Source organism: Mus musculus, chromosome 17 (assembly GCF_000001635.26).
Source record: "Mus musculus strain C57BL/6J chromosome 17, GRCm38.p6 C57BL/6J".
NCBI lineage: Eukaryota > Metazoa > Chordata > Mammalia > Rodentia > Muridae > Mus > Mus musculus.
Genome location: NC_000083.6, coordinates 74,186,500 through 74,199,487, shown reverse-complemented (window position 1 = coordinate 74,199,487; position 12,988 = coordinate 74,186,500). Strand labels below are relative to the sequence as shown.

General features: G+C 38.4%; 1 protein-coding gene across 4 annotated transcripts in view; it reads left to right on the top strand.

Moving 5' to 3' along the window:
- Window positions 1–12,724, top strand: part of Memo1 (mediator of cell motility 1) — a 108,919-nt gene extending 96,195 nt beyond the window's left edge. For all 4 annotated transcript variants that reach the window (XR_385387.4, XR_003952211.1, XM_011246713.3 and 1 more), the window contains one exon: window positions 1–12,724. This exon is cut by the window's left edge and continues 1,838 nt beyond it. The gene's annotated coding sequence lies outside the window, so the exon portion shown is untranslated.
- Window positions 12,725–12,988: the final 264 nt, after the last annotated feature.

Below are 12,988 nucleotides of genomic sequence, written 5' to 3'. Positions count from 1 at the left end.
CTGTTATCCTAAGTATCTACTACCTGTGTCTCTGAAAGCACTATTTTAAAAATGCCTGCCTAATATGCTATACTGTATGAAAATAGTTCTCTCTTTGGATGTTAGGCTGTTTCTAATTTTCCTCAATTTTATAATGGTACGGACATTCTGTGTAAATTAGACCCAGTCTCTAGGATATAATCATGAAAATGAAATAAATGGTTTACATGATAATTTTGTAGGCCCTTTAAAAGTATGCCAAATTATATTTTCAATAGATTGTATCAAATTAACAGCACCCCCACATCAGCATCGTTTCTTTTAATTTTTGAAAAATTGTTAAGCAAGTAATTGTTTCTTTTTTAAAGACTTTCTTTCGAATTAGTCATTTATTGTCTTTTATAAATTTAGAATGTTTTTTTTGAAAAACAACATTAAAGAGACGTCTAGTTCTAGGAGTGTGTTATATTGCACATTTTTGTTTGTTTATTTGCTTTGAGACCTGGAACTTTGTGTAGCCCAGGATGGCCTCAAACTCATGAATGATCCTCCTGCCTCTTCCCAAGTGCTGGGATTGCAGGCATGCAGTACTATATGTCTAGCTTGTACTGTTCTCTTAAACCTAGAATATTCCAACCCCAGCTTGTCCTTTCTTAGAATATGAGCAATCATTTTTTTTTTTAAATTACTTGTTTGGGAGTAGAAACAGTTGTAAACTGGTAGTGTTGTCTAACTCTAGTTCTGTCTCTGATCCTGACTAACTAATATGTGCACTGGTGTTTTCACGCCATATTGACGTGTCCTCATCTGTACAGTGTGCAGATGACCTCCTTGCAACTTTAGTTTTTAATAGATTTTGGCTTCACATGTTAAATTGGTACGTGATTAGTTTAGATATTTTTATTTCAATTCTACATATGAAAATCAAAGTGAAAAACTTGTTATTTCAGAGAAAGTGGAAATTAGTTCACTTTATTAAATGAAAGTATCATCTAAATTATTGGACTTAGCCTTCCTATTTTAAGTGCCTTTAACAGTTTTGTATTTCAAGTATAAAATGTGAAAGAAATTATTGTCTGGTTCTATAATACAGTTTCTTTGTTAAAACCTTTGAATTATTTCCAGCAACCTTTTGTTTACCTTAGATCGCACAAAAATGCATAATCATGGATCCCCTACTCTCCCAGTAGTCAAGTTCTTAGGAAATGTTCCTCTAGAGATAAGTTAAGTGAACAGGTAAGTGGGCTCTCTGTCCTGGAAGCAACAAGTCCTTGTAAGCGTAGAGCCCCAGTGAGCTGGTCCAGTGCCTGTATTCATCTATTACACTATGGATAGTATTTCCTGAGCTCTAGTCACTGGCTATTATTATAGTTACCATAGCTTGCTTTGGAAGCATGTAGTTCATTCTCCTAGATAAGGGGGTTGGCAGATGTTTTCTGTGAGGGCCCAGTGAATTATTTTATATGCTTACAATGGTCTCTGATCTGAACTCTTCTCCTTTGCCGTTGGAATACAGAAACAGCCATAGAAAACAAGTAACAAAACACATGTATATATGTTTAATAAAAAATTAATTTATACTAAGGTGGAATGCTGGAATTGGCCTGCAGACCATAATTTAATGTTTCTTATCCTAGATGGTATATGATTCATTTGTAGTTCAGAGTTGGCCAGTAATTTAGCAGTAGTTTGCCACAGATGGCTGTACGTTCCTGCCGTGTGAGTCTTCTTAATTCGATGCAGTGTCAGCAGCTGGATTTCTTACTGAATGTTTACACAGGTAAGTGGACAGTAGGGGACACTTGTAACTCTTGGAGACTGATGTAAAAGCACCTTGAAGTCCTTGTATTTGCTGAATGAAGTTCATTGAGTTTTCTTTGCTGCTGTAAACTAATCAGGAATGAAAGTAATGAGTTGTTTGCCTTGCTGTGTAACCAAGGCTGCCCTTAACCTCCGTGGTGTTGGGATTATAGGTGTGCATCACCAGGTCTGAGACAAATGAACAGTTTTGCATATTTAAGGACACAAGACAAGTTTAAAATGATTTGTTGACTTTTGCCATATAAAGACTTGAAAACGTCCCCTTTTATGTTACTCTCATTTTATTGAAACAGTGACCTCTAATAAACTCAGAATAAAGGAGAGATTTTGTTTTGTTTCATTTTTGAGGCAAGCTTTGTTTGTTTGTTTTTAAATAGCCCCCTGGCTGTCTTAGAACTTGTAGATCTGTCTGCCATCACTACCCAGCGGAAAATTTTAATTCAAATAATTTTAGTTGTACTGCTACTTTGTCACTGAGGGTCACAGAACACCTGTCAAGTGGTACTGTCAGCTCTATAGACCTTGGCATTTTCAAAGTGTTCAGTTTTCAAAATAACTACCGTCATTAGAAACTACATTGAGGAGCCTTACTGCCCCACATACACAATGCTGTTTAGACTGGAAATTGTACATCATTGTATTAAGACTAAAAAGTTACACAGTAAGAGAAACAGAAAGGCCTGTGTGTAACATGAAGTGGTTGATGGAAATAGGTTAGCATTTATTTTTGAAGAGAGTAAATTTAAGAAGTAGTCTTGGAATATTTGTGTAACTGCCACTCAAGAGGATTAGAATTTTTCTGTATTAATCTAAGGTGGGTTTTTGTTTTTGTTTTTTGTTTTGTTTGTTTGGCCTTTAGTCCCAGCCTGTGGGAGGTAGAGACATCTGAATCTTCTGGAATTATAGTCCAGTTTTGGGCACGTAGCAAGTTCTAGCCCAGCCAAGGTAATGTTGTAAGACTCATCTCCAAAGAAAAGAGGAGTAAGAAGCATGGTTCTGGTCTGTGTTACGTGGAATATGTGAAAATTTCTGGTGATAAAAATTGGCTATGTTCTCATCAGATCACTGGAGACATGCAAACAAAAATTAGATCAGTGATTCTCAAAGTAGCAGTGATACCAATTGAAAAAGTTTTATGAATAATTGTGTGTGTGTATATACACATACATTTATAGGGACAAAAGCCAATGGAATTACTGTAGTTAAATGTAACTTCATTTATATTTCAAATCAAAATGCCTTTTAAACAACATATACTTTTAACAGATTATAAATTGTTAAAATGATGCTTAGAATCTTAGGCTAATTCTTTAAACGTAAAGATGTCAATACAAAGCAAAATTTTACCAGTTCCTAACACAAATTGAAGTTGAGTTTTAATGGCTGCTTTCTCAAACAAGTACTTCTTCACACTGAAGAAGAGCTACATCAGTGTCAGGAGAGTGAACTCAACTGAAAGCTGTGTCAGGAGAGTGTACTCAACTGAAAGAGCTGGACAGTGTCAAAGTATTACGGGAAGTAGCAGCAGCTGGCAGACTAATTCAAGTCAGTTTCCTGCTGTGGCCAGCATATGCCTATAAATAGGATCTCATTGCATGCCATATTAGCACTAGAGGCTGTCCTGTTTTATAAATGTTCCCCCAGTAGTGTGGCACCTGAGACCTTGGCCTCTTTAAAATTGGTATGGATGGAGTGTGTTTGCTTAGCTGTATCTGAATTCTTAGAGGTTGATGTTTCTAATACCGTTTATTCCAGGGTTGACTGGTGATTTCAGACTAGGTTGTCTATTGTTTTTCTATTTTTCTTTCCTTCCTGTGTGCCCCCCACCCCCATTTTTAATGTTAGTAGAAGGTTTTGGCTGTTACCTTACAAAATAATAGGAAGAGATTCAGAACCAGCTCTTCCGATTGTGAAAGCCGTAATATATCGCATTTATAGTTTCTTGGTTAATAAGTTATGTTCAGGTGCACAGTTGAGTTTGTAACTTTGATAGGATTGTATATATTATCTTTGTAACTCAAATAGTGAAACCAAAGAGAACATAAATGCCGTTATTAAAAAGTAGTTGAAGGCCAACGATATTCAACCATACCATTCAAGACCTGAGTTCTGATCTTTAGATCTGCCAACATTAAATTCAGAAAAATACTTAAAACTTACTCACTTTTATTCTGAATTCCTGAACACAATATGATGTTAAATGTTTAAATAATAAAAACTAAAAAAATGAAAACAAGTAGAATATATTGACAGAATTTTGTGTTTTAAAATTAAGTACTTAAAAACTGTAAAAATCAGTCTTAATAAAGGTATTTTAAACTTAATTTTTTATAGATGGAATTCTTTTTGAGATTTTTTTATTTGAAATTTATTTGAATATGGGCCAAAATAGACATTCAGTTGTTGCTCGTTCAATTTTAGTGAATTGAAACTTGAAAGATGGAGAAGAAAAAACAATATAATAAAGTGTTTTCCATGATCTAGGTTGGTATAAACCTTTTAATTGGAAGCCTTTTCCAATTTTTGAGTTTAACTATTGAAATCAAGCTTCGAACTAAACCGTGAGGGTAGAACTGATATTTTAAAGTCTGTGGAATTGCAGATGGCGTTAAGTGATGTTACTGTCCTGGGTACCTAGAGCCTTTAGTTCATGACACGCTGCTTGCTGTGCTCTGAAGCACTGTCCCATGGTATGTTCCTTATTTCATGGTGCTCGGGCGCATTGGAAGTTAATTACAGTGGCTTTGGCTACGTGCCCGGTTCCCCAGGTGTGTGTGCAGTGGAAGGACACTGCAGTAGTGGGAGTCCACTTCAGCTTTGCAGGGGAGCTGCTTTGGTTTCCTGGGAAATTGCTATTGATCATCCCTTCCCACAACATAGCTAGGACAGGAGTCTGGTTCTGGTTCTTTAGTTCTGTTTGAGTGCTATACCGTAGTCCATATTTTGTTTTTAGCAGTGGCTATTTGTTGTAAGCTATTGTACTTAGAAAGTAAGGAGTTTTGCAGATACGATGAAAATAATTTATAGAAATTCCTCAACTTATAAAAGTAGATTTATTTTTGTGGGCTCAAATAACTACACATATTTATATTCTCTTATTAGGGAATTACTTTACAATTTTTGAATTCTCTTCTAGTGCTTACATAACAACAGTACCAGTTTTAAAAAATAATTTATTTTTATTTCATGTGCATTGGTGTTCTGCTTGCATGCATGTCTGTGTGAGGGCGTGAGGTCCCCTATAACTGGAGTTACAGACAGGTGTGAGCCGCCATGTGGGTGCTGGGAATTGAACCCAGGGCCTCTGGAAGAGCAGCCAGGGCTCTTAACTGCTGCGTCATCTCTCCAGCCCAACAATACCACTTTTATGTAATATAGGATGATGACAGAAATTTTGTGTATGAGTCTTAGTGAGTTTTGATGGCAGATGCCTAACTCTCAGCCATCCTAGTCCTTAACAAAGTGTTCTGCAAGTGCCTGCGCTTCTACCTTGGTGTTTCGTAGCTATCTACAGAACTAGTTAAAGGGGCTGGGGAAATAGGATCTGGGAACAGCTCTTAGCTGGAGTTGTGTGGGGATTGGTGGGTGATGATTCCAGGCTTCTGTTTTTCTGGATGCTTTGGAGGTATGGTCCATGCTGTCTTGTAGAGTTCCCAGAAGAGGACTGGTCCTCATTGTTCACAGCAAGTCAGTGTCTGTCTGTCTGTCTGTCTGTCTGTGTCTCTCTGTCTCTGTCTGCCTCCCCCTATGACACCCTCCTCCTTTTTTCCTTCTCTGACACTTCCATTCCTTTATGGGCATTTACTGGGATCTCCCATATAAGCCTCTATCTTTGAATCCTTATGTCTGAGTCTGTCTTTAATTTTATAATAAGAAAGACTCAAATTTAGAACTCTAGAAATCTTTCTACATGTGCTTTTAAAAAGGTATTTTGTGGTTTTAAGTGTGAACAAAGTGGAAGATTTGGTCGAAATGAAGTAGAACAAGGAATTCAGTCTGGACACATTCAGACAGTAGGTGGCAGTTGGGTGCAGTTTTCACATAACTCACTGCTGTTTTTCCAGAATCAAGGACCAGGCCTAGCCTTGTGCAGCAACTATGATGGTAAGTTTAGTGCCTAAACAGTTCTTAAACAAAGTTTATTCTGTGACCTTAGTGAGACTTTCTATGAGCTTATAAAAGATAAAGGAATATGGATTTTAGAAATCTAGTAAGCTCTACATTTAATTTAAAGGCATTGAAGGGGGGTTATAGAGATGACTTAGAGGATATGAGTGCTGGCTGCTCTCATAGAGAGGGCTTGGCTTAGTTTCCAGCATCCATGTGGCAACTCAGACCTGCCTAAAACTGGATCCCCTCTTCTGACCTTCATAGTCATCACACAATGCATGTGGTAGATTACAGATATGTGGGCAGATACTTATACACATAGAATAAAAATAAATCTTTAAAAAATACTGCAGGTTCAAAAAAGAACAGAAGAGGGCTACTGAGTCAATTCTTAGTTTTATATGTACTGTTGTATCTTGTTATTTTTTGTGTTGCCTTTGCCTGTTTAGCATTGTTTACAGTTCGTTGATAGCATCTTTAAAAAATTATAATGCTGATTTTTATAGTGATTGAAAGAATATGTATGAAGTTTGTATTTATGTTGTTAATAGGTTTTTTACTATGTAAAATTTATTATATATGTCTCATGTGTACTTTGTTGATTTTGCTGTACAGTTGAGAAGATAGGTGAAATTTAAGTAAATGTTTAGTTCTATCATCCTAAGAAGGTAACACAAATTTAAGCATGAGAACATTGAAAAATTTTTAGTTGGTTTTCCTGGTGTGTTAGAGCTGTCTGTCTGTCTGTCTGTCTGTCTGTCTGTCTGTCTGTCATTAGAAATACCAGAGACTATTGAATAGCTGTTTTTATTTGCCTTTGACCCTTTGAGATTCTATTATATGCTTTTGAATTTATGATAGAATATTTCTTGACTTTGAGATTTTTGGTAGAAATGATTAAAGATGAGCTAGGTAATACAATCTAGGAAAATCAGTTGAATTTAATTAAAGGAGGAAACCTGCTTTTCTCCTGGAACATGTCAAACTGCTTTTAAAACAATGCTAGGCCTACCCTAGCCCTTCCTCAGAACCCCACACTGACACATTGGAATAAGCCTGTAATTTGGTAAACCCATTGCTGCTTTGCACATATACTTGTGCTAGTAGAAAAACAGCTTGTTGCTTTTTAGGCATATTATGCAAACATCTACTTGATTTATTACAAAATTCATAGGTAAGTTTTTGACATTTCAAAGTTTCCCACTGTGGGAAACCAAAGCTCTGGTAAGAAGCACATGTGAATTAAACCCATCTGCGGAGTTTAGCTCATTTCCTGAACATTAAATCCTTTCTATATGAAATATTAGATAACAGTCATTAAAAATAGGAAAATGTCCTTTAAGAAACTTAGCTGGAGGCTAAATGTGGTGTTAGCAATGTTAAGTGTCTAATGTGGCCATTCTAATCACTTCTGAAAAACAGTCCAGAATAATCTATATCTCCTTTCCCTCACAGGCAGTTTGATTCTACTTTATACATCGTGTGTGTGTGTGTGTGTGTGTGTGTGTGTGTGTGTGTGTGTATGTGTGTGTGGGGGGGTATCTTTAACATTCATAAGCTCTAATCTATATGAAATCTATAAACTAAGAACAGTTTTTTTTAAAATCTTTTTTCTGACTGACTTAATTCTCTTAATATGATTTATCTCTGGTCTATTTTTCTATAAAGGATATAACTTCATTTTTAACAGTATTATAATTTTTCTTTTCTTTTTCTTTACATCCCGATAGAAGCTTCCCCTCCCTCCCTCTCCTCCCCTTTCCCCTCCCTCTCTTCCCCTCCCTCTCTTCCCCTCCCTCCCTCTCCTCCCAGTCCCTCCCTCTCCTCCCAGTCCCTCCCTCTCCTCCCAGTCCCTCCCTCTCCTCCCCTCCCCTTTCCCCTCCCTCTCCTCCCCTTTCCCCTCCCTCTCCTCCCAGTCCCTCCCTCTCTTCCCCTTTCCCCTCCCTCTCCTCCCAGTCCCTCCCTCTCTTCCCCTTTCCCCTCCCTCCATCCCTTTTTTCTCCGAGAAGGGGAAGACTTCTTTGGCATTTCAAGTTGCAGCGGGATTCGGAGCATCTTCTGTTAAACCTAGACAAAGCTGCCCGCGTAAGGGAAATGGTCCAGAGGCAGGCAACAGAGTCAGAGACAGCCCTGCTCCAGTTGTTAGGGGACTCACGTGAAGACCAAGCCTCAAATCTGTTACATATATGTAGGCAGCCTAGGTTCGTCCCATGCATGTTCTTTGGTTGGCTCAGTCTCTGTGAGCCCCTATGGACCCAGGTTAGTTGATTCTGTAGGTTTTCTTGTGATTTCTTTCAATCCTTCCACCCCTCTTTCATAAGATTCCCTGAGTTCCACCTATTGTTTGGCTGTGGGTCTCTATAGCTGTAACTTCATTCTTCATGATTTAGAAAAAAATCAGTTGTGTTTTATGCCACATATCTTTATCTGTTCCTCTCTAGTTGGGCACCTAAATCAATTCCACATTTTAGTTAGCCTTTGTGAATAGTGCCACAGTAAACCTTGCCTGTGATGTGTAGATCTAGAGCCCTCTGGGTAAACACCTGAGAGTAGCATAGCCGTGGGTCTGTTTTTATTTCTGTTTTCTTAAGGACTTACTGTTTTCCATGCTGAATGCGATGCATTACATTAGCCGAGGCACTTCAGGATCCTTCTTATACCCATTCTCTCAACAACTTTTGTTGGTGATTTGTTTCTTTTTCTCTGGTGTTTTTTATTGTTTTGTTTGGTTTGGGCTTTTTTAGATATCTTGCTGAATGGCCTGGAAGTATGCAGATCAGCTGACCTCAAACCTCCTGCAGGTTCGCTAGTCTCTGCCCCATTTGAGTGTAGGCATGGGTTCCACTCCAGTTTGCTTGCTGTTTTCCCTGTGACTGCCATCCACACAGGCAGGAAGGATCTCATTGCAGCTTTAGTCCCTCTCTTTCTGCCACCCAGTGCGCTGCCGGACACCCTTTCATTTGCTTATCACCCATTTATGTGAGAAATCTTTTGTTTTCAGAAGTCCCTCTCCCTCTCTCCCTCTCTCCCCTCCCACCCCCGTTTCTCCCCTCACACCCATTCCTTCTTTCTTTTTTTTTTTTTCTTTTTTTTTTTTTTTTTAAAGATTTATTTATTGATTATATGTAAGTACACTGTAGCTGTCTTCAGACACTCTAGAAGAGGGAGTCAGATCTTGTTGGGGATGGTTGTGAGCCACCATGTGGTTGCTGGGATTTGAACTCTGGACCTTCGGAAGAGCAGTCGGGTGCTCTTACCCACTGAGCCATCTTGCCAGCCCCCTCCTTCTTTCTTTTTGAGGTAGGGCTGGTCTCAGACTCTCAGAGATCTGCCTGCCTCTGTCTCCTGAGTGCTGAGGTTAAAGGCATGTGCCATCACTCCCAGCTCAAGGGCCTATTTCTTATGTGCATGTTTGTGCATGGGCACAAGCGTGGGTGTGTGCTGATGCAGGAGCATGCCAGCTAACCTTGGTGTCTGTCATTCCTCAGTTGTTATTCACCTAGTTTTGTTTCCTGTTTAAGACAGTCTCTGACTGCCTGGAACCTGTCCCTAAGCCAGGGTGGCTGGTAAACCCCAGGGATTTGCATCTTCATCTCTCTTTGTCCTGGGCTTTTTATTTTTGTTTTTTATTTATTTTGCATGTTAGTGTGTTTATTTTATCTTATTTTATTTTTAGACCGTGGCTTTTGGGGCTCAAGCTCAAGCCCCGCTTGCAAAGCAACAACTGCCTTCCCAGCTGAGCTACTCCTTGCCCTCATGACTGTTTATTGATTGGGTTGATATTTTTGTTTTGTTTTTTGAGTTCTTTGTATATTCTATTAGTCCTCTGCCAAGATGGAAGGCTGTCTCTTCGCTCACTTAACTTCTAGCTTTGCTGTGCAGAAGCTTTTTGGTGTCATGAGACCCATTTGCTGCATTTCATTATTTCCTGAGCAAGTGTAGCCCTCTTATTTAGGAACATCTTCCTTGTGCTTTTTATCAGCTTCATAGATTTCCGTCTTATGTGGGGATCCTGGAGAGTTAACGGTCTCATTTCATTCTACATTTAGATGCCCATTGTTGGAGACACCATCTCTTCTCCAGGATCTATTTTTAGCATCTTTATAAAAGATGAGGTGGCAGTAGTTACACAAATTATACTGGGTCCTCTTTTTGGTCTATTGATCATGTCTGTGCAACTATCTTGTTGATTTGTTATTGTGGCTTTGGAATATACTTGAAGTGAGATGTGGTGACACTTGTAGGCTAATCATTTTTGCTCAGGATTAATGACTATCTGGGTCTTTTGTATTTCAGAGAGCGAGCGAGCGAAAGAGAGAGAATTTCTATTTCTGTGAATGACATTGTAGTTTTGATGGGAATTGTACTGGTTCTATTGCACTGAACTTATAGTTTCTGCTAGTATATGGTAGTATGGTCTTTTTCACAATTTCTTCTAATCTATGTGGGTGGCCTTTCATCTTCTAATGTATCTTTTGATTTCTCTCTTCAGTGTTTTGTTTTGGACTCTTGCTTCCTTAGGTTTATTCCAAAATATTGTGTTTTGTTTTGTTTGTTTGCTTTGTTTTGTTTTGTTAGAGGCAGTATTGAATGGTGTTTGCAGATTTCTAAACATGTTTATTACTTGTATGTAAGAAAACTGCTGATTAGTAGAAATGAAATCTAAGTAAGCCTTCAAGTTACTGACGCCTGAAGTTTGAGCCATTTGCCAGTACTGATTTAACTGAGGCTGGAATAAGCCAGGCATTGTATGTGGAGTTTGTACCTGCATCTACAGGACAGTGTTGCTTAACTCATGGATGCGCTAAGTGCAATGAGGTATGTACACAATTTACAGGTGGGCTGCTTTTGCTGCCGTTTGTAGTTATTGTTGGTTCTCATTGTTTTGAGGTTCTCCTTCACTCTGTGAACCCAGCTGGCCTCTCTTGGTGATTTGCCTTAGCTTCGCCTGGCTAGACTCAGTGCTGTGTGCTGAAATGCCCAGGTATAGGTTTTCTTTTTTTAATTTTTCAAAGTGTATGATATTTTAATATTTTCATGTTGAGTATTTTCAGTTATAGAAATACAGATACATATGTAGTATTTAAGCTGTTGCTAGTTTCTTACTTACGAGGCACTTTGCTCGGTTTAGTATATGATAGTAGCTTATATATAGTAAAGTTACATTTCATTTAACTTTTTAACTGAGAAGCCAACTGCATAGAATACAGTGGTTTGGACAAATGCATCCTAACACATTTTATGGTATTGTCAGTACTTCGTGGTTACAGAAACTTTTATCTGTTTGAGACTGCTAGCTCTGTCTCTCCTCCAGCTTCCAGCTTCTTCTTCCTCACGTTCCTCCTTTCTTTTCCCTCCCCCATTTCTAATGACTGTCTTGCCATTGCCATGTCTTCAGGTTCAAACAGTTGAGCTTTGAAAGGAAAGGGGTTTTGTTTCTTTTTTTTTTTTTTTTGAGTTTTAGTCTTTCTACCCAAGATGAACAGTACTATGATGAGATATTTTTACTTCTCCCATGACCAGACTTACAGCATTGATTATTCATGGGGGGGTGGGGGGGTTGGGGGAGGAACTTCCACTAAGATATACACTCATTTGGTCAGCACTCTCACAGTAACATGATAAAACAGGAGGATTGTCTTGTGTTGTGTTTTTAAAAAAGCAGGACCAATTAAATTGTGTATCCCTAGGAAAATAGCAGTGGAGTGATTTTATATTCAGGACCATGAAAATATCAAGAAACATGTCTTAGCACCCCTCTTTTAAATTAATTGTCACAGGTAATCGGTGGTAGTCTTGCTGGTTAAAATGCTGTGAAGGATGCCCCATTACCTGATAAAGTTAAAGACATTTCCTTTAGCACTGGGAACACTACTGAAAAATAAAAACAGCTGCTGTCATTCTCCTTCCCTCTCTGATGTGTTTTGCCCTTGGATACAAAAGACTCCTGAAACAAGAGCAGAAGCCTGCTTTTATAATCTTGAAGAGGCTGCTTGAGGAAGCTGCCACTTTGCTTGTAAAGCTAGCTTCCAGTCTGGTTTCTGAGAGTAGGTAATTCACTTGTCCTTTGATGTCCTTAGTGACTTAGTAGAGTGGCCCTGACAACTCAGGAGATCAGATGCCCACATGGCTTTCCTGTGTGTGAGTTTGCTATACATTCTCTCTTATAGTACAGTGCTTCCCATTCCCGCCAAATCTGTATCCCTCTTCCCCTTTCCTTTCTCACCTTTGTTTCTGTTTTTCTCTTTGCTTTGAAATACAGGAAAGAGAAAAACTCAAGTATGCAATTGAACTTCATGCTTTTAGTTGGCACTCATGACTTTGACTTTCAGTTCTTTCTCCCAGGAGAACAGCCCTGTTGTCCACCATTCTAGTGGAAGTTCATCTCTGTGTGGGTAGGGGTGTGGGGTGTGTGTGTGTGTGTGTGTGTGTGTGTGTGAGACTGATTGTCATTTTAAATAGTCCTACCCATTCAACAGAGTACTGGATTTAATAAATGAATTGGAGAGGAAAAAATAATGTGGCTATTTACTTATTTATTTATTTTGATTTTTTGAGACAGGGTTTCTCTGTGTAGCCCTGGCTATTCTGGAACTTGATCTATAGACCAGGCTGGCCTTGAACTTAGATCCATCTGCCTCTGTCTCCTAAGGAAATAATGTTTTTTTAATGTGCTGGGTTTTATTCCTTACAGTTAATTATATTTTAATGTTTTGTCAAAGCTTTTTAAAGAATAATTTTTGTAGAAATGTTTATAAACATGTAACTATGTTGTATGCTTCTACAATTACTAATAAAATCGTTTTAAAGATTATTTTTGAATGAGATTGTTTTGTGTGTACTACGACAAATTTTGTGAGCCTAAAACAGTATTTCGATCTGGATTTCTTTTATCCCAGATCAGAAGAGATACAGCTTCTGTTTTGTTTCCATCTTTAACTGTGGCCTCCTATCCTTAAAGAACAATGTTCTTTTTGAACCTTATTTTTGGATAGGTTATGCCTCTTGCCTGTGATGTAGTTTCATTGGTTTTAAATCAGTTCTCGAAAAGAGAACTAACTTCTTTGCAGAGGGACTT